Source organism: Phyllobates terribilis, unplaced genomic scaffold (assembly GCF_046119375.1).
Source record: "Phyllobates terribilis strain yellow unplaced genomic scaffold, ASM4611937v1 Scaffold_11__3_contigs__length_659146591, whole genome shotgun sequence".
NCBI classification, from domain to species: Eukaryota; Metazoa; Chordata; class Amphibia; order Anura; family Dendrobatidae; genus Phyllobates; species Phyllobates terribilis.
This window is the reverse complement of record NW_027362771.1, coordinates 655,380,323-655,397,173: the sequence shown is the minus strand read 5'-3', so window position 1 is coordinate 655,397,173 and position 16,851 is coordinate 655,380,323. Positions and strand designations below refer to the sequence as shown.

Genomic DNA, 16,851 nt, shown 5'->3' with positions numbered 1-16,851 from the left:
TCAGGTGTGCACAAGTGAGGAGGGACTGGGCAGCTCAGGTGTGTACAGGTGAGGAGGGGCTGAGCAGCTCAGATGTGCACAGGTGAGGAGGGGCTGAGCAGCTCAGGTGTGCACAGGTGAGGAGGGGCTCGGCAGCTCGGGTGTGTACAGTTGAGGAGGGGCTGGGCAGCTCAGGTCTGTACTGGTGAGGATGGGCTGAGCAGCTCAGGTGTGTACAGGTGAGGAGGGGCTGGGCAGCTCGGGTGTGCACAGGTGAGGAGGGGCTGAGCAGCTCAGGTGTGTACAGGTGAGGAGGTGCTGGGCAGCTCAGGTGTGCACAGGTGAGGAGGGGCTGAGCAGCTCAGGTGTGACAGTTATGGCTGGGGCTGAGCAGCTCAGGTGTGTACAGTTGAGGAGGGGCTGAGCAGCTCGGGTGTGCACAGGTGAGGAGGGGCTGAGCAGCTCAGGTGTGCACAGGTGAGGAGGGGCTGAGCAGCTCAGGTGTGTACAGGTGAGGAGGGGCTGAGCAGCTCAGGTGTGCACAGGTGAGGAGGGGCTGAGCAGCTCAGGTGTGCACAGGTGAGGAGCGGCTGAGCAGCTCAGGTGTAACAGTTATGGCTGGGGCTGAGAAGCTCAGGTGTGCACAGGTGAGGAGGGGCTGAGCAGCTCGGATGTGCACAGGTGAAGAGGGGCTGGGCAGCTCAGGTGTGCACAGGTGAGGAGGGTACGGGCAGCTCAGGTGTGTACAGGTTAGGATGGGATTGGCAGCTCAGGTGTGTACAGGAGAGGAGCGGCTGAGCAGCTCAGGTGTGCACAGGTGAGGGTGGCTGAGCAGCTCAGGTGTGCACAGGTGAGGAGGGGCTGAGCAGCTCAGGTGTGACAGTTATGGCTGGGGCTGAGCAGCTCAGGTGTGTACAGGTGAGGAGGGGCTGAGCAGCTCGGGTGTGCACAGGTGAGGAGGGGCTGAGCAGCTCAGGTGTGCACAGGTGAGGAGGGGCTGAGCAGCTCAGGTGTGTACAGGTGAGGAGGGGCTGAGCAGCTCAGGTGTGCACAGGTGAGGAGGGGCTGAGCAGCTCAGGTGTGCACAGGTGAGGAGCGGCTGAGCAGCTCAGGTGTGCACAGGTGAGGGCGGCTGAGCAGCTCAGGTGTGCACAGGTGAGGAATGGCTGAGCAGCTCAGGTGTAACAGTTATGGCTGGGGCTGAGAAGCTCAGGTGTGCACAGGTGAGGAGGGGCTGAGCAGCTCGGGTGTGCACAGGTGAAGAGGGGCTGGGCAGCTCAGGTGTGCACAGGTGAGGAGGGGACGGGCAGCTCAGGTGTGTACAGGTGAGGATGGGATGGGCAGCTCAGGTGTGTACAGGTGAGGAGGGGATGGGCAGCTCAGGTGTGCACAGTGAGCAGAGGCTGAGCAGCTCAGGTGTGCACAGGTGAGGAGGGGCTGGGCAGCTCAGGTGTGTACAGGTGAGGAGGGGCTGGGCAGCTCAGGTGTGCACAGGTGAGGAGGGGCTGGGCAGCTAAGGTGTTTACAGGTGAGGAGGGGCTGAGCAGTTTAGGTGTGCACAGGTGAGGAGGGGCTGGGCAGCTCAGGTGTGCACAGGTGAGGAGGGGATGGGCAGCTCAGGTGTGTACAGGTGAGGAGGGTATGGGCAGCTCAGGTGTGCACAGGTGAGGAGGGGACGGGCAGCTCAGGTGTGTACAGGTGAGGATGGGATGGGCAGCTCAGGTGTGTACAGGTGAGGAGCGGCTGAGCAGCTCAGGTGTGCACAGGTGAGGGCGGCTGAGCAGCTCAGGTGTGCACAGGTGAGGAGGGGCTGAGCAGCTCAGGTGTGACAGTTATGGCTGGGGCTGAGCAGCTCAGGTGTGTACAGGTGAGGAGGGGCTGAGCAGCTCGGGTGTGCACAGGTGAGGAGGGGCTGAGCAGCTCAGGTGTGCACAGGTGAGGAGGGGCTGAGCAGCTCAGGTGTGTACAGGTGAGGAGGGGCTGAGCAGCTCAGGTGTGCACAGGTGAGGAGGGGCTGAGCAGCTCAGGTGTGCACAGGTGAGGAGCGGCTGAGCAGCTCAGGTGTGCACAGGTGAGGGCGGCTGAGCAGCTCAGGTGTGCACAGGTGAGGAGGGGCTGAGCAGCTCAGGTGTAACAGTTATGGCTGGGGCTGAGAAGCTCAGGTGTGCACAGGTGAGGAGGGGCTGAGCAGCTCGGGTGTGCACAGGTGAAGAGGGGCTGGGCAGCTCAGGTGTGCACAGGTGAGGAGGGGACGGGCAGCTCAGGTGTGTACAGGTGAGGATGGGATGGGCAGCTCAGGTGTGTACAGGTGAGGAGGGGATGGGCAGCTCAGGTGTGCACAGTGAGCAGAGGCTGAGCAGCTCAGGCGTGCACAGGTGAGGAGGGGCTGGGCAGCTCAGGTGTGTACAGGTGAGGATGGGCTGGGCAGCTCAGGTGTGCACAGGTGAGGAGGGGCTGGGCAGCTAAGGTGTGTACAGGTGAGGAGGGGCTGAGCAGCTTAGGTGTGCACAGGTGAGGAGGGGCTGGGCAGCTCAGGTGTGCACAGGTGAGGAGGGGATGGGCAGCTCAGGTGTGTACAGGTGAGATGGGGATGGGCAGCTCAGGTGTGCACAGGTGAGGAGGGGCTGGGCAGCTCAGGTGTGTACAGGTGAGGAGGGGCTGGTCAGCTCAGGTGTGCACAGGTGAGGAGGGGCTGAGCAGCTCAGGTGTGTACAGGTGAGGAGGGGTTGAGCAGCTCAGGTGTGTACAGGTGAGGAGGGGCTGAGCAGCTCAGGTGAGGGTGGCGGCTGTCATATATCCAGGAAGTGATTGCTCCGATGTATGAGAGAGGGGCGGAGGTGTTTGCAGAGAGGTAAGAGGGACGCAGCAGTTGGAGGGGGTGAGGTTGTGGGCCTTGGGTGCAGCATGTCAGCTGCCTGCTGTGGGGTCTACGCTGCGCAGATCAGGGGGGGTTGACCTAGAATTCTCACTGTTTTCTTGTGTTCATGTGAACTCTGGACATTCAATCACAGGAATATGTACTGCAGATTATTACACCTGACCTCTCTGCAGAGCATTGCTCTGACCTCTCTGCAGAGCATTGCTCTGACCTCTCTGCAGAGCATTGCTCTGTCCCTGTACCTCCTGACAGTGATACTCTTCAGATTATTACACCGCTGACTTCTCTGCAGAGCATTGCTCTGTCCCTGTACCGCTTGACAGTGATACTCTGCAGATTATTACACCTCTGACCTCTCTGCAGAGCATTGCTCTGTCCCTGTACGGCTTGACAGTGATACTCTGCAGATTATTACACCTCTGACTTCCTGCAGAGCATTGCTCTGTTCCCTCCTCCTGACAGTGATATTCTGCAGATTATTACACCTCTGACTTCCTGCAGAGCATTGTTCTGTCTCTGTACCTCCTGACAGTGATATTCTGCAGTTTATTACACTTCTGACTATCTGCAGAGCATTGCTCTGTTCCCTCCTCCTGACTGTGATATTCTGCAGATAATTACACCTTTGACTTTTATGCAGAGCGTTGCTCTGTCCCCTCCACCTCCTGAAGTGACTCTGCAGATTATTACACATTTAACCTCTCTGCAAAGCATTGCTCTGTACCTCCTGACAGTGATACTCTTCAGATTATTACACTGCTGACTTCTCTGCAGAGCATTGCTCTGTCCCTGTACCTCCTGACAGTGCTACTCTGCAGATTATTACACCTCTGACCTCTCTCTGCAGAGCATTGCTCTGTCCCTGTACCTCCTGACAGTGATACTCTGCAGATTATTACACCTCTGACCTCTCTGCAGAGCATTACTCTGTCCCTGTACCTCCTGACAGTGATATTCTGCAGATTATTACACCTGACTTCCTGAAGAGCATTGCTCTGTCCCTGTACCTCCTGACAGTGCTACTCTGCAGATTATTACACCTCTGACCTCTCTCTGCAGAGCATTGCTCTGTCCCTGTACCTCCTGACAGTGATACTCTGCAGATTATTACACCTCTGACCTCTCTGCAGAGCATTACTCTGTCCCTGTACCTCCTGACAGTGATATTCTGCAGATTATTACACCTGACTTCCTGAAGAGCATTGCTCTGTCCTTGTACCCCCTGACAGTGATATTCTGCAGATTATTACACCTGACTTCCTGAAGAGCATTGCTCTGTCCCTGTACCTCCTGACAGTGATATTCTGCAGATTATTACACCTGACTTCCTGAAGAGCATTGCTCTGTCCCTGTACCTCCTGACAGTGATATTCTGCAGATTATTACACCTCTGACCTCTCTCTGCAGAGCATTGCTCTGTCCCTGTACCTCCTGACAGTGATACTCTGCAGATTATTACACCTCTGACCTCTCTGCAGAGCATTACTCTGTCCCTGTACCTCCTGACAGTGATATTCTGCAGATTATTACACCTGACTTCCTGAAGAGCATTGCTCTGTCCTTGTACCTCCTGACAGTGATACTCTTCAGATTATTACACCACTGACCTCTCTGCAGAGCATTGCTCTGTCCCTGTACCCCCTGACAGTGCTACTCTGCAGATTATTACACCGCTGACCTCTCTCTGCAGAACATTGCTCTGTCCCTGTACCTCCTGACAGTGATACTCTGCAGATTATTACACCGCTGACCTCTCTGCAGAGCATTACTCTGTCCCTGTACCTCCTGACATTGATATTCTGCAGATTATTACACCTGACTTCCTGAAGAGCATTGCTCTGTCCTTGTACCTCCTGACAGTGATACTCTTCAGATTATTACACCACTGACCTCTCTGCAGAGCATTGCTCTGTCCCTGTACCCCCTGACAGTGCTACTCTGCAGATTATTACACCGCTGACCTCTCTGCAGAGCATTGCTCTGTCCCTGTACCGCTTGACAGTGATACTCTGCAGATTATTACACCGCTGACCTCTCTGCAGAGCATTGCTCTGTCCCTGTACCGCTTGACAGTGATACTCTGCAGATTATTACACCGCTGACCTCTCTGCAGAGCATTGCTCTGTCCCTGTACCTCCTGACAGTGATACTCTGCAGATTATTACACCTCTGACCTCTCTGCAGAGCATTTCTCCAGTGCACTCGTCTGTCCTTCCACACTGAGGGTGACTCTGGACTCCGGGGATGGCGTCTCCCGCACGGCCTCTGACAGATCTGGACTTCTGCTCGGGGTCCCGTATTGAGGAGCTGAATAAACTTCTAGAGGAGCTGGAGAGGAGAGAGAGCATCGCTCTGCAGGGGAAGGAGGTCCTCCACACCTGTGTCCAGGCCAAGGAGCTCATCTTCTCCCTCATAGGTGGGTGCCAGGAGGAGCTGCAGGGGCACCTGGGAGGGATGGAAGACACTGAACACAATGCCCACCTGAGGGCAGTGAGGAGACCTCTAGGGGGTGCTGCTGAGGGGTAGCAATGAGCGTCAAGTGGGGGGTGATTAACCACCCTGGATCATCTATAACTCTCATCATCCTTCATCGTTGTCTTCACCGTTTCTTTTTCTCGGGGTCTGGATTTCGTAGTCTGACTGCTGTTACTGTAAAGAAGCCTTTCCTAGAATTCCCCTATTGTGCTGCAGCCCCAGAGTGTCCAGCCTTGGGTCGTACTACCTCCAGATTCAGGGGAGGACACAGACAGAAGACACATACCCATAAAGTGTCTGTGGCAGAAGCTTTGGAGGTGGCCCCTGAACTCTTGGGCCCCGTGTGGTTTCACCAATGGTGAGGATGGGCCGAGCAGCTCAGGTGTGTACAGGTGAGGAGGGGCTGGGCAGCTCGGGTGTGCACAGGTGAGGAGGGGCTGAGCAGCTCAGGTGTGAACAGGTGAGGAGGGGCTGAGCAGCTCAGGTGTGTACAGGTGAGGAGGGGCTGAGCAGCTCAGGTGTGTACAGGTGAGGAGGTGCTGAGCAGCTCAGGTGTTCACAGGTGAGGATGGACTGAGCAGCTCAGGTGTGTACAGGTGATGAGGGGCTGAGCAGCTCAGGTGTGTACAGGTGAGGAGGGGCTGAGCAATTCAGGTGTGCACAGTGAGGAGGGGCTGGGCAGCTCAGGTGTGTACAGGTGAGGAGGGGCTGAGAAGCTCAGGTGTGCACAGGTGAGGAGGGGCTGAGCAGTTCAGGTGTGCACAGGTGAGGAGGGGCTGGGCAGCTCAGGTGTGTACAGGTGAGGAGGGGATGAGCAGTTCAGGTGTGTACAGGTGAGAAGGGGCTGGGCAGCTCAGGTGTGTACAGGTGAGAAGGGGCTGGGCAGCTCAGGTGTGTACAGGTGAGGAGGGGCTGAGCAGCTCAGGTGTGCACAGGTGAGGAGGGGCTGAGCAGCTCAGGTGTGTACAGGTGAGGAGGGGCTGAGCAGTTCAGGTGTGTACAGGTGAGGAGGGGCTGAGCAGCTCAGGTGTGCACAGTTATGGCTGGCGCTGAGCAGTTCAGGTGTGTACAGGTGAGGAGGTGCTGAGCAGCTCACGTGTGTACAGGTGAGGAGGGGCTGAGCAGCTCAGGTGTGCACAGGTGTGGAAGGTCTGAGCAGCTTAGGTGTGCACAGGTGAGGAGGGGATGAGCAGCTCAGGTGTGCACAGGTGAGGAGGGGATGAACAGCTCAAGTGTGCACAGGTGAGGAGGGGCTGAGCAGCTCAGGTGTGCACAGGTGAGGAGGGGCTGAGCGGCTCAGGTGTGACAGTTATGGCTGGTGCTGAGCAGCTCAGGTGTGTACAGGTGAGGAGGGGCTGAGCAGCTCGGGTGTGCACAGGTGATGAGGGGCTGAGCAGCTCGGGTGTGCACAGGTGAGGAGGGGCTGAGCAGCTCAGGTGTGCACAGGTGAGGAGGGGCTGGGCAGCTCAGGTGTGTACAGGTGAGGAGGGGCTGAGCAGCTCAAGTGTGCACAGGTGAGGAGGGGCTGAGCAGCTCAGGTTTGCACAGGTGAGGAGGGGCTGAGCAGCTCAGGTGTGTACAGGTGAGGAGGGGCTGAGTAGCTCAGGTGTACACAGGTGAGGAGGGACTGGGCAGTTCAGGTGTGTACAGGTGAGGAGGAGCTGAGCAGCTCAGGTGTGCACAGGTGAGGAGGGGCAGAGCAGCTCAGGTGTGTACAGGTGAGGAGGGGCTGAGCAGCTCAGGTGTGCACAGGTGAGGATGGGCTGAGCAGCTCAGGTGTGTACAGGTGAGGAGGGGCTGAGCAGCTCAGGTGTGTACAGGTGAGGAGGGGCTGAGCAGCTCAGGTGTGCACAGGTGAGGAGGGGCTGAGCAGCTCAGGTGTGCACAGGTGAGGAGTGGCTGAGCAGCCCAGGTGTGCACAGGTGAGGAGGGGCTGAGCAGCCCAGGTGTGTACAGGTGAGGAGGAGTTGAGCAGCTCAGGTGTGCACAGGTGAGGAGTGGCTGAGCAGCTCAGGTGTGCACAGGTGAGGAGGGGCTGAGCAGCCCAGGTGTGTACAGGTGAGGAGGAGTTGAGCAGCTCAGGTGTGCACAGGTGAGGATAGACTGAGCAGCTCACGTGTGTACAGGTGAGGAGGGGCTGAGCAATTCAGGTGTGCACAATGAGGAGGGGCTGGGCAGCTCAGGTGTGGACAGGTGAGGACGGGCTGAGCAGTTCAGGTGTGCACAGGTGAGGAGGGACTGAGCAGCTCAGGTGTGTACAGGTGAGGAGGGGTTGAGCAGTTCAGGTGTGCACAGGTGAGGAGGGGCTGAGCAGTTCAGATGTGCACAGGTGAGGAGGGGCTGGGCAGCTCAGGTGTGTACAGGTGAGGAGGGGCTGAGCAATTCAGGTGTGCACAGTGAGGAGGAGCTAGGCAGCTCAGGTGTGTACAGGTGAGGAGGGGCTGAGAAGCTCAGTTGTGCACAGGTGAGGCGGGGCTGAGCAGTTCAGGTGTGCACAGGTGAGGAGGGGCTGGGCAGCTCAGGTGTGTACAGGTGAGGAGGGGCTGAGCAGTTCAGGTGTGCACAGGTGAGGAGGGGTTGGGCAGCTCAGGTGTGTACAGGTGAGAAGGGGCTGCGCAGCTCAGGTGTGCACAGGTGAGGAGGGGATGAGCAGCTCAGGTGTGCACAGGTGAGGAGGGGCTGGTCAGCTCAGGTGTGCACAGGTGAGGAGGGGATAAGCAGCTCAGGTGTGCACAGGTGAAGTGGGGTTGAGCAGCTCAGGTGTGTACAGGTATGACTGGGGCTGAGGATGGGCTGAGCAGCTCAGGTGTGTACAGGTTATGAAGGGCTGAGCAGCTCTGGTGTGTACAGGTGAGGAGGGGCTGGGCAGCTCAGGTGTGCACAGGTGAGGAGGGGCTGGGCAGCTAAGGTGTGTACAGGTGAGGAGGGGCTGAGCAGCTTAGGTGTGCACAGGTGAGGAGGGGCTGGGCAGCTCAGGTGTGCACAGGTGAGGAGGGGATGGGCAGCTCAGGTGTGTACAGGTGAGATGGGGATGGGCAGCTCAGGTGTGCACAGGTGAGGAGGGGCTGGGCAGCTCAGGTGTGCACAGGTGAGGAGGGGCTGAGCAGCTCAGGTGTGTACAGGTGAGGAGGGGTTGAGCAGCTCAGGTGTGTACAGGTGAGGAGGGGCTGAGCAGCTCAGGTGAGGGTGGCGGCTGTCATATATCCAGGAAGTGATTGCTCCGATGTATGAGAGAGGGGCGGAGGTGTTTGCAGAGAGGTAAGAGGGACGCAGCAGTTGGAGGGGGTGAGGTTGTGGGCCTTGGGTGCAGCATGTCAGCTGCCTGCTGTGGGGTCTACGCTGCGCAGATCAGGGGGGGTTGACCTAGAATTCTCACTGTTTTCTTGTGTTCATGTGAACTCTGGACATTCAATCACAGGAATATGTACTGCAGATTATTACACCTGACCTCTCTGCAGAGCATTGCTCTGACCTCTCTGCAGAGCATTGCTCTGACCTCTCTGCAGAGCATTGCTCTGTCCCTGTACCTCCTGACAGTGATACTCTTCAGATTATTACACCGCTGACTTCTCTGCAGAGCATTGCTCTGTCCCTGTACCGCTTGACAGTGATACTCTGCAGATTATTACACCTCTGACCTCTCTGCAGAGCATTGCTCTGTCCCTGTACGGCTTGACAGTGATACTCTGCAGATTATTACACCTCTGACTTCCTGCAGAGCATTGCTCTGTTCCCTCCTCCTGACAGTGATATTCTGCAGATTATTACACCTCTGACTTCCTGCAGAGCATTGTTCTGTCTCTGTACCTCCTGACAGTGATATTCTGCAGTTTATTACACTTCTGACTATCTGCAGAGCATTGCTCTGTTCCCTCCTCCTGACTGTGATATTCTGCAGATAATTACACCTTTGACTTTTATGCAGAGCGTTGCTCTGTCCCCTCCACCTCCTGAAGTGACTCTGCAGATTATTACACATTTAACCTCTCTGCAAAGCATTGCTCTGTACCTCCTGACAGTGATACTCTTCAGATTATTACACTGCTGACTTCTCTGCAGAGCATTGCTCTGTCCCTGTACCTCCTGACAGTGCTACTCTGCAGATTATTACACCTCTGACCTCTCTCTGCAGAGCATTGCTCTGTCCCTGTACCTCCTGACAGTGATACTCTGCAGATTATTACACCTCTGACCTCTCTGCAGAGCATTACTCTGTCCCTGTACCTCCTGACAGTGATATTCTGCAGATTATTACACCTGACTTCCTGAAGAGCATTGCTCTGTCCCTGTACCTCCTGACAGTGCTACTCTGCAGATTATTACACCTCTGACCTCTCTCTGCAGAGCATTGCTCTGTCCCTGTACCTCCTGACAGTGATACTCTGCAGATTATTACACCTCTGACCTCTCTGCAGAGCATTACTCTGTCCCTGTACCTCCTGACAGTGATATTCTGCAGATTATTACACCTGACTTCCTGAAGAGCATTGCTCTGTCCTTGTACCCCCTGACAGTGATATTCTGCAGATTATTACACCTGACTTCCTGAAGAGCATTGCTCTGTCCCTGTACCTCCTGACAGTGATATTCTGCAGATTATTACACCTGACTTCCTGAAGAGCATTGCTCTGTCCCTGTACCTCCTGACAGTGATATTCTGCAGATTATTACACCTCTGACCTCTCTCTGCAGAGCATTGCTCTGTCCCTGTACCTCCTGACAGTGATACTCTGCAGATTATTACACCTCTGACCTCTCTGCAGAGCATTACTCTGTCCCTGTACCTCCTGACAGTGATATTCTGCAGATTATTACACCTGACTTCCTGAAGAGCATTGCTCTGTCCTTGTACCTCCTGACAGTGATACTCTTCAGATTATTACACCACTGACCTCTCTGCAGAGCATTGCTCTGTCCCTGTACCCCCTGACAGTGCTACTCTGCAGATTATTACACCGCTGACCTCTCTCTGCAGAACATTGCTCTGTCCCTGTACCTCCTGACAGTGATACTCTGCAGATTATTACACCGCTGACCTCTCTGCAGAGCATTACTCTGTCCCTGTACCTCCTGACATTGATATTCTGCAGATTATTACACCTGACTTCCTGAAGAGCATTGCTCTGTCCTTGTACCTCCTGACAGTGATACTCTTCAGATTATTACACCACTGACCTCTCTGCAGAGCATTGCTCTGTCCCTGTACCCCCTGACAGTGCTACTCTGCAGATTATTACACCGCTGACCTCTCTGCAGAGCATTGCTCTGTCCCTGTACCGCTTGACAGTGATACTCTGCAGATTATTACACCGCTGACCTCTCTGCAGAGCATTGCTCTGTCCCTGTACCGCTTGACAGTGATACTCTGCAGATTATTACACCGCTGACCTCTCTGCAGAGCATTGCTCTGTCCCTGTACCTCCTGACAGTGATACTCTGCAGATTATTACACCTCTGACCTCTCTGCAGAGCATTTCTCCAGTGCACTCGTCTGTCCTTCCACACTGAGGGTGACTCTGGACTCCGGGGATGGCGTCTCCCGCACGGCCTCTGACAGATCTGGACTTCTGCTCGGGGTCCCGTATTGAGGAGCTGAATAAACTTCTAGAGGAGCTGGAGAGGAGAGAGAGCATCGCTCTGCAGGGGAAGGAGGTCCTCCACACCTGTGTCCAGGCCAAGGAGCTCATCTTCTCCCTCATAGGTGGGTGCCAGGAGGAGCTGCAGGGGCACCTGGGAGGGATGGAAGACACTGAACACAATGCCCACCTGAGGGCAGTGAGGAGACCTCTAGGGGGTGCTGCTGAGGGGTAGCAATGAGCGTCAAGTGGGGGGTGATTAACCACCCTGGATCATCTATAACTCTCATCATCCTTCATCGTTGTCTTCACCGTTTCTTTTTCTCGGGGTCTGGATTTCGTAGTCTGACTGCTGTTACTGTAAAGAAGCCTTTCCTAGAATTCCCCTATTGTGCTGCAGCCCCAGAGTGTCCAGCCTTGGGTCGTACTACCTCCAGATTCAGGGGAGGACACAGACAGAAGACACATACCCATAAAGTGTCTGTGGCAGAAGCTTTGGAGGTGGCCCCTGAACTCTTGGGCCCCGTGTGGTTTCACCAATGGTGAGGATGGGCCGAGCAGCTCAGGTGTGTACAGGTGAGGAGGGGCTGGGCAGCTCGGGTGTGCACAGGTGAGGAGGGGCTGAGCAGCTCAGGTGTGAACAGGTGAGGAGGGGCTGAGCAGCTCAGGTGTGTACAGGTGAGGAGGGGCTGAGCAGCTCAGGTGTGTACAGGTGAGGAGGTGCTGAGCAGCTCAGGTGTTCACAGGTGAGGATGGACTGAGCAGCTCAGGTGTGTACAGGTGATGAGGGGCTGAGCAGCTCAGGTGTGTACAGGTGAGGAGGGGCTGAGCAATTCAGGTGTGCACAGTGAGGAGGGGCTGGGCAGCTCAGGTGTGTACAGGTGAGGAGGGGCTGAGAAGCTCAGGTGTGCACAGGTGAGGAGGGGCTGAGCAGTTCAGGTGTGCACAGGTGAGGAGGGGCTGGGCAGCTCAGGTGTGTACAGGTGAGGAGGGGATGAGCAGTTCAGGTGTGTACAGGTGAGAAGGGGCTGGGCAGCTCAGGTGTGTACAGGTGAGGAGGGGCTGAGCAGCTCAGGTGTGCACAGGTGAGGAGGGGCTGAGCAGCTCAGGTGTGTACAGGTGAGGAGGGGCTGAGCAGTTCAGGTGTGTACAGGTGAGGAGGGGCTGAGCAGCTCAGGTGTGCACAGTTATGGCTGGCGCTGAGCAGTTCAGGTGTGTACAGGTGAGGAGGTGCTGAGCAGCTCACGTGTGTACAGGTGAGGAGGGGCTGAGCAGCTCAGGTGTGCACAGGTGTGGAAGGTCTGAGCAGCTTAGGTGTGCACAGGTGAGGAGGGGATGAGCAGCTCAGGTGTGCACAGGTGAGGAGGGGATGAACAGCTCAAGTGTGCACAGGTGAGGAGGGGCTGAGCAGCTCAGGTGTGCACAGGTGAGGAGGGGCTGAGCGGCTCAGGTGTGACAGTTATGGCTGGTGCTGAGCAGCTCAGGTGTGTACAGGTGAGGAGGGGCTGAGCAGCTCGGGTGTGCACAGGTGATGAGGGGCTGAGCAGCTCGGGTGTGCACAGGTGAGGAGGGGCTGAGCAGCTCAGGTGTGCACAGGTGAGGAGGGGCTGGGCAGCTCAGGTGTGTACAGGTGAGGAGGGGCTGAGCAGCTCAAGTGTGCACAGGTGAGGAGGGGCTGAGCAGCTCAGGTTTGCACAGGTGAGGAGGGGCTGAGCAGCTCAGGTGTGTACAGGTGAGGAGGGGCTGAGTAGCTCAGGTGTACACAGGTGAGGAGGGACTGGGCAATTCAGGTGTGTACAGGTGAGGAGGAGCTGAGCAGCTCAGGTGTGCACAGGTGAGGAGGGGCAGAGCAGCTCAGGTGTGTACAGGTGAGGAGGGGCTGAGCAGCTCAGGTGTGCACAGGTGAGGATGGGCTGAGCAGCTCAGGTGTGTACAGGTGAGGAGGGGCTGAGCAGCTCAGGTGTGTACAGGTGAGGAGGGGCTGAGCAGCTCAGGTGTGCACAGGTGAGGAGGGGCTGAGCAGCTCAGGTGTGCACAGGTGAGGAGTGGCTGAGCAGCCCAGGTGTGCACAGGTGAGGAGGGGCTGAGCAGCCCAGGTGTGTACAGGTGAGGAGGAGTTGAGCAGCTCAGGTGTGCACAGGTGAGGAGTGGCTGAGCAGCTCAGGTGTGCACAGGTGAGGAGGGGCTGAGCAGCCCAGGTGTGTACAGGTGAGGAGGAGTTGAGCAGCTCAGGTGTGCACAGGTGAGGATAGACTGAGCAGCTCACGTGTGTACAGGTGAGGAGGGGCTGAGCAATTCAGGTGTGCACAATGAGGAGGGGCTGGGCAGCTCAGGTGTGGACAGGTGAGGACGGGCTGAGCAGTTCAGGTGTGCACAGGTGAGGAGGGACTGAGCAGCTCAGGTGTGTACAGGTGAGGAGGGGTTGAGCAGTTCAGGTGTGCACAGGTGAGGAGGGGCTGAGCAGTTCAGATGTGCACAGGTGAGGAGGGGCTGGGCAGCTCAGGTGTGTACAGGTGAGGAGGGGCTGAGCAATTCAGGTGTGCACAGTGAGGAGGAGCTAGGCAGCTCAGGTGTGTACAGGTGAGGAGGGGCTGAGAAGCTCAGTTGTGCACAGGTGAGGCGGGGCTGAGCATTTCAGGTGTGCACAGGTGAGGAGGGGCTGGGCAGCTCAGGTGTGTACAGGTGAGGAGGGGCTGAGCAGTTCAGGTGTGCACAGGTGAGGAGGGGTTGGGCAGCTCAGGTGTGTACAGGTGAGAAGGGGCTGCGCAGCTCAGGTGTGCACAGGTGAGGAGGGGATGAGCAGCTCAGGTGTGCACAGGTGAGGAGGGGCTGAGCAGCTCAGGTGTGACAGTTATGGCTGGGGCTGAGCAGCTCAGGTGTGTACAGTTGAGGAGGGGCTGAGCAGCTCGGGTGTGCACAGGTGAGGAGGGGCTGAGCAGCTCAGGTGTGCACAGGTGAGGAGGGGCTGAGCAGCTCAGGTGTGTACAGGTGAGGAGGGGCTGAGCAGCTCAGGTGTGCACAGGTGAGGAGGGGCTGAGCAGCTCAGGTGTGCACAGGTGAGGAGCGGCTGAGCAGCTCAGGTGTAACAGTTATGGCTGGGGCTGAGAAGCTCAGGTGTGCACAGGTGAGGAGGGGCTGAGCAGCTCGGATGTGCACAGGTGAAGAGGGGCTGGGCAGCTCAGGTGTGCACAGGTGAGGAGGGTACGGGCAGCTCAGGTGTGTACAGGTTAGGATGGGATTGGCAGCTCAGGTGTGTACAGGAGAGGAGCGGCTGAGCAGCTCAGGTGTGCACAGGTGAGGGTGGCTGAGCAGCTCAGGTGTGCACAGGTGAGGAGGGGCTGAGCAGCTCAGGTGTGACAGTTATGGCTGGGGCTGAGCAGCTCAGGTGTGTACAGGTGAGGAGGGGCTGAGCAGCTCGGGTGTGCACAGGTGAGGAGGGGCTGAGCAGCTCAGGTGTGCACAGGTGAGGAGGGGCTGAGCAGCTCAGGTGTGTACAGGTGAGGAGGGGCTGAGCAGCTCAGGTGTGCACAGGTGAGGAGGGGCTGAGCAGCTCAGGTGTGCACAGGTGAGGAGCGGCTGAGCAGCTCAGGTGTGCACAGGTGAGGGCGGCTGAGCAGCTCAGGTGTGCACAGGTGAGGAATGGCTGAGCAGCTCAGGTGTAACAGTTATGGCTGGGGCTGAGAAGCTCAGGTGTGCACAGGTGAGGAGGGGCTGAGCAGCTCGGGTGTGCACAGGTGAAGAGGGGCTGGGCAGCTCAGGTGTGCACAGGTGAGGAGGGGACGGGCAGCTCAGGTGTGTACAGGTGAGGATGGGATGGGCAGCTCAGGTGTGTACAGGTGAGGAGGGGATGGGCAGCTCAGGTGTGCACAGTGAGCAGAGGCTGAGCAGCTCAGGTGTGCACAGGTGAGGAGGGGCTGGGCAGCTCAGGTGTGTACAGGTGAGGAGGGGCTGGGCAGCTCAGGTGTGCACAGGTGAGGAGGGGCTGGGCAGCTAAGGTGTTTACAGGTGAGGAGGGGCTGAGCAGTTTAGGTGTGCACAGGTGAGGAGGGGCTGGGCAGCTCAGGTGTGCACAGGTGAGGAGGGGATGGGCAGCTCAGGTGTGTACAGGTGAGGAGGGTATGGGCAGCTCAGGTGTGCACAGGTGAGGAGGGGACGGGCAGCTCAGGTGTGTACAGGTGAGGATGGGATGGGCAGCTCAGGTGTGTACAGGTGAGGAGCGGCTGAGCAGCTCAGGTGTGCACAGGTGAGGGCGGCTGAGCAGCTCAGGTGTGCACAGGTGAGGAGGGGCTGAGCAGCTCAGGTGTGACAGTTATGGCTGGGGCTGAGCAGCTCAGGTGTGTACAGGTGAGGAGGGGCTGAGCAGCTCGGGTGTGCACAGGTGAGGAGGGGCTGAGCAGCTCAGGTGTGCACAGGTGAGGAGGGGCTGAGCAGCTCAGGTGTGTACAGGTGAGGAGGGGCTGAGCAGCTCAGGTGTGCACAGGTGAGGAGGGGCTGAGCAGCTCAGGTGTGACAGTTATGGCTGGGGCTGAGCAGCTCAGGTGTGTACAGTTGAGGAGGGGCTGAGCAGCTCGGGTGTGCACAGGTGAGGAGGGGCTGAGCAGCTCAGGTGTGCACAGGTGAGGAGGGGCTGAGCAGCTCAGGTGTGTACAGGTGAGGAGGGGCTGAGCAGCTCAGGTGTGCACAGGTGAGGAGGGGCTGAGCAGCTCAGGTGTGCACAGGTGAGGAGCGGCTGAGCAGCTCAGGTGTAACAGTTATGGCTGGGGCTGAGAAGCTCAGGTGTGCACAGGTGAGGAGGGGCTGAGCAGCTCGGATGTGCACAGGTGAAGAGGGGCTGGGCAGCTCAGGTGTGCACAGGTGAGGAGGGTACGGGCAGCTCAGGTGTGTACAGGTTAGGATGGGATTGGCAGCTCAGGTGTGTACAGGAGAGGAGCGGCTGAGCAGCTCAGGTGTGCACAGGTGAGGGTGGCTGAGCAGCTCAGGTGTGCACAGGTGAGGAGGGGCTGAGCAGCTCAGGTGTGACAGTTATGGCTGGGGCTGAGCAGCTCAGGTGTGTACAGGTGAGGAGGGGCTGAGCAGCTCGGGTGTGCACAGGTGAGGAGGGGCTGAGCAGCTCAGGTGTGCACAGGTGAGGAGGGGCTGAGCAGCTCAGGTGTGTACAGGTGAGGAGGGGCTGAGCAGCTCAGGTGTGCACAGGTGAGGAGGGGCTGAGCAGCTCAGGTGTGCACAGGTGAGGAGCGGCTGAGCAGCTCAGGTGTGCACAGGTGAGGGCGGCTGAGCAGCTCAGGTGTGCACAGGTGAGGAATGGCTGAGCAGCTCAGGTGTAACAGTTATGGCTGGGGCTGAGAAGCTCAGGTGTGCACAGGTGAGGAGGGGCTGAGCAGCTCGGGTGTGCACAGGTGAAGAGGGGCTGGGCAGCTCAGGTGTGCACAGGTGAGGAGGGGACGGGCAGCTCAGGTGTGTACAGGTGAGGATGGGATGGGCAGCTCAGGTGTGTACAGGTGAGGAGGGGATGGGCAGCTCAGGTGTGCACAGTGAGCAGAGGCTGAGCAGCTCAGGTGTGCACAGGTGAGGAGGGGCTGGGCAGCTCAGGTGTGTACAGGTGAGGAGGGGCTGGGCAGCTCAGGTGTGCACAGGTGAGGAGGGGCTGGGCAGCTAAGGTGTTTACAGGTGAGGAGGGGCTGAGCAGTTTAGGTGTGCACAGGTGAGGAGGGGCTGGGCAGCTCAGGTGTGCACAGGTGAGGAGGGGATGGGCAGCTCAGGTGTGTACAGGTGAGGAGGGTATGGGCAGCTCAGGTGTGCACAGGTGAGGAGGGGACGGGCAGCTCAGGTGTGTACAGGTGAGGATGGGATGGGCAGCTCAGGTGTGTACAGGTGAGGAGCGGCTGAGCAGCTCAGGTGTGCACAGGTGAGGGCGGCTGAGCAGCTCAGGTGTGCACAGGTGAG

The 16,851-nt window shown here is 57.9% G+C and overlaps 1 protein-coding gene across 3 annotated transcripts in view; it reads left to right on the top strand.

The window, feature by feature from the left end:
- The first annotated feature begins 2,711 nt into the window (after positions 1–2,711).
- LOC141167198 (nucleotidyltransferase MB21D2-like) overlaps positions 2,712–16,851 on the top strand; it is a 54,260-nt gene continuing 40,120 nt past the window's right edge. For 2 of the 3 annotated variants that reach the window (XM_073654634.1, XM_073654633.1), the window contains exons 1-3: positions 2,712–2,830; positions 5,042–5,273; positions 10,802–11,033. The gene's annotated coding sequence lies outside the window, so the exon portion shown is untranslated. Of the gene's footprint in view, positions 2,831–5,041; positions 5,274–8,471; positions 8,591–10,801; positions 11,034–16,851 lie in introns of those variants that run through there. The other variant, XM_073654635.1, reaches the window with a different exon arrangement.